Raw genomic sequence first — 4254 nt, forward strand, 5'->3', positions numbered from 1 at the left:
CAGGGGCTGCCACGGCTGTTCCCCGCCTCCTGGGGTTCATGCCCGGGCACATCGGAGGCTCAGGCAGGGTCTTGAGCAACTACTGTTGGGTGCTCTCAGGGGGGCCCCTCCACACCCCCAGGCCGACCTCCAGGGGCTGCCCCCGGACCCTGGAGCAGCCTGCACCCCCCTCGCCGTCAACACTCTCCCCCCGTTGGGACTTTGAAACTTTTTCTGACCGTGCGAGCTTCGTCAAACGGCAAGGGGGCAAGCGGCGGGCTCTGCCCGGCCTCCTGGGGTCCTGCCCGGGGACATCGGAGGCTCAGCCAGGGTGTTGAGCCACTGCTGGCAGGTGCACTCAGGGGGCCCTCCGCAGCCGCCCATGCACACCTCTGCAGCCAGCACACTGCTGCCAACAGCCCGCTCTCCATCACCCGCCAGCCCCTCTGCATACATCTGCTGGAGGTGCTTTTTTGGCTTCCCCCATTTTGGCCAATGGGAAAATGCCAGGGGGGAAACCTCCAGAGTCAGGCCGACCTCCTGGAACTCCAACCCGGCCTGGAGCCACCGGTTTGTCCCCTTCCCGGTTCTCAGGACCTGCATTGACCCTCGGCTCTCCCCCGGCCGCCGCAGCTCCCGCCGGCCCGGCCAGCCGGGTCCGCCGCCCTGGACGGCACGCATGGAGCGTTTGGACTTTGTCATTTTCCTCACCAACACTCGCCTCTGCCAACTGCCAAGGACTTCAGCAGGGGCTGCCACGGCTGTTCCCCGCCTCCTGGGGTTCATGCCCGGGCACACCGGAGGCTCAGGCGGGGTCTTGAGCAACTGCTGTTGGGTGCTCTCAGGGGGCCCCTCCACACCCCCAGGCCGACCTCCAGGGGCTGCCCCCGGCCCCTGGGGCAGCCAGCACCCCCTCGCCGTCAACCCTCTCTCCCCGTTGGGACTTTGAAACTTTTCTGACCGTGCGAGCTTCATCGGACGGGAAGGGGGCGACCTGCGGGCTCTGCCCGGCCTCCCGGGGTCCCTGCCCGGGCCCCGTGGGAGGTACAGGCAGGGTTTCTCACCGACTACCCGTAGGCACTCTCAGGGGGCCCTCCGCGCCCTCAGGCCGCCCTCCCCGGGCTTCCCCCGGGTCCGCGGAGCAGCCCGCCACCCCTCGCCGCACCGTGTCTCGCCCCCGTTGGGACTTTGAAACTTGGCTCGCCGTGCAAACCTCTCCGGGGGACAGAGGGAGAGACCTGCGGGCCGTGCCCGGCCTCCCGGGACACCCTCCCCGCAGCGCAGGCGGCTCGGACGGGGTTTTCAGCGAGTGCTGGGGGGGGTGTCTTCGGGGGCCCCCCGCGGGCCCCCCGGGGCACCTGCGCGGGGTGGCCCCTGCTGCCAGGCACCCACTCCCTATCGACCATCCAGCCCCCCTACATACATCTGGCGGGGGTGCTTTTTTGAGTTCCCCCATTTTGGCAACTTGGCACCTCCTATGGGGAAACCGGCAGAATCATGCCGACCTCCTGGAACTCCGGCTCGGCCTGGAGCCGCCGGTTTGTCCCCTTCCCGGTTCTCAGGCATTTTCGGACTTTGTCATTTTTTCAGCACTCTGTCAATGCGGCCAGCGGGAGCTGCCGCGGTCTGTGCCCAGGCACCAGGCTCTCCAAACGGACGCCGGCGGAGGGTCAGGGGGTGTCTCGGCCAGATACTGTAAAACACTCAGGGGGTGCCCAGGCACCAGGCACTCCAAACGGACACCGTCGGAGGGTCAGGGGGTGTCTCGGCCAGATACTGAAAAACACTCAGGGGCGCACGGGGGCTGCACAGGGCCACCCCAGGCGGCTCCCCCGGGCACCCGGGCGGCCATATTGGCGGCTGGGACCCCCTATTCAGCAAACGCCAGGGGGCGCTCAGGGGCGCACGGGGGCTGCTCCACTCGCCCCAGGCCGGCCTCCCTGAGGCGGGCACATTAGCGGCTGAGACCCCCTCTCCACCAAAGACCGGGGGGCGCTCAGGGACACACGGGGGCTGCTCTACTCGCCCCAGGCGGGCACATTAGCGGCCGAGACCCCCTCTCCACCAGAGACCGGGGGGCGCTCAGGGACACACGGGGGCTGCTCCACTCGCCCCAGGCCGGCCCCCACTGGTACCCGGGCGGCCATATTGGCGGCTGAGACCCCCTCTTCAGCAAACGTCAGGGGACACTCAGGGACACACGGGGGCTGCTCCACTCGCCCCAGGCCGGCCTCCCTGAGGCGGGCACATTAGCGGCTGAGACCCCCTCTCCACCAGAGACCGGGGGACGCTCGGGGACACACGGGGGCTGCTCCACTCGCCCCAGGCCGGCCTCCCTGAGGCGGGCACATTAGCGGCTGAGACCCCCTCTCCACCAAAGACCGGGGGGCGCTCAGGGACACACGGGGGCTGCTCCACTCGCCCCAGGCCGGCCTCCCTGAGGCGGGCACATTAGCGGCTGAGACCCCCTCTCCACCAAAGACCGGGGGACGCTCAGGGACACACGGGGGCTGCTCCACTCGCCCCAGGCCGGCCCCCACTGGTACCCGGGCGGCCCTATTGGCGGCTGAGACCCCCTCTTCAGCAAACGCCAGGGGACGCTCAGGGACACACGGGGGCTGCTCCACTCGCCCCAGGCCGGCCTCCCTAGGTACCCGGGCGGGCACATTAGCGGCTGAGACCCCCTCTTCAGCAAACGCCAGGGGACGCTCAGGGACACACGGGGGCTGCTCCACTCGCCCCAGGCCGGCCTCCCTAGGTACCCGGGCGGGCACATTAGCGGCTGAGACCCCCTCTCGACCAAAGACCGGGGGACGCTCAGGGACACACGGGGGCCGCTCCACTCACCCCCAGGCCGACCTCCAGGGCCTCCCTCCCGGCCCCTGGAGCAGCCAGCGCCCCCTCGCCCTCAACACTCTCTCCCCCGTTGGGACTTTGAAACTTTTTCTGACCGTGCAAGCTTCATCGGACGGCAAAGGGGGCAAGCTGCGGTCCGTGCCCGGCCTGCTGGGGTCCTGCCCGGGGACATCGGAGGCTCAGCCAGGGTCTTGAGCTACTGCTGGTAGGTGCGCTTTGGGGGCCCTCCGCAGCCGCCCCGGGCCACCCCTGCAGCCAGCACACTGCTGCCAACAGCCCGCCGCTCTCCCACACCAGCCAGCCCCGTCTGCACACATCTGCCGGGGGTGCTTTTTTGAGAAACACTGTCACTTTGTCAAAGACCGCACACCGCTCGTTCCCTTATACCCCGACAAGGTGTTCGTGCTGACGTTTTGCGAGGCCTTATTTTACCGTCGTCGGCGCTATCAGGGGAAACGGGCCCGCTCCTTCCGCCCTCCTGGAACCCTGGCTCGGCCCGGAGCGACCAGGATTACCCTCATACCGGTTCTCACCACCTGCATCGACACGCGGCTCTGCCCCGGCCGCCGCAGCTCTCGCCGGCCCGGCCGGGTCCGCACCCCTGGCCGGCACGCCTGGAGCGTTTGGACTTTGTCGTTTTTTTCTCCAAGAGTCGCCTCTGGCACATGCCATGGACTTCAGCAGGGGCTGCTCCCCGCCCCCTGGGTGTCCTGCCCGGGCACATCGGAGGCTCAGCCTGGGTCTTCAGCCCCTACTGGTAGGTGCGCTTTGGGGGCCCTCCGCAGCCGCCCGGGGCCCACCCCTGCAGCCAGCACACGGCTGCCAGCAGCCACCACACAGCTGCCAAACAGCCCGCTCTCCGTCACCCCCCAGCCCAACTCTGCATACATCTGGCGGGGGTGCTTTTTTGACTTCCCCCCTTTTGGCCTATGGGGAAAAGCCAGGGGGAAAACCTCCAGAGTCAGGCCGACCTCCTGGAACTCCAACCCGGTCTGGAGCCACCGGTCTGTCCCCTTCACGGTTCTCAGGACCTGCATCGACCCTCGGCTCAGCCCCGGCCGCCGCAGCTCCCGCCGGCCCGGCCACCCGGGTCCGCACCCCTGGCCGGCACGCCTGGAGCGTTTGGACTTTGTCGTTTTTTCTCCAAGACCCATCTCTGCCAACTGCCGTGGGCTTCAGCGGGGGCTGCTCCCCGCCTCCTGGGTGTCCTGCCCGGGCACATCGGAGGCTCAGCCTGGGTCTCGAGCCCCCTACTGGTAGGTGCACTACGGGGGCCCTCCGCAGCCGCCCAGGCCCACCCCTGCAGCCAGCACACGGCTGCCAGCAGCCACCACACAGCTGCCAACAGCCCACTATCCATCACCCACCAGCCCCTCTGCATACATCTGCTGGGGGTGCTTTTTTGACTTCCCCCCTTTT

This window comes from Eleutherodactylus coqui, unplaced genomic scaffold, assembly GCF_035609145.1.
Source record: "Eleutherodactylus coqui strain aEleCoq1 unplaced genomic scaffold, aEleCoq1.hap1 HAP1_SCAFFOLD_444, whole genome shotgun sequence".
NCBI lineage: Eukaryota > Metazoa > Chordata > Amphibia > Anura > Eleutherodactylidae > Eleutherodactylus > Eleutherodactylus coqui.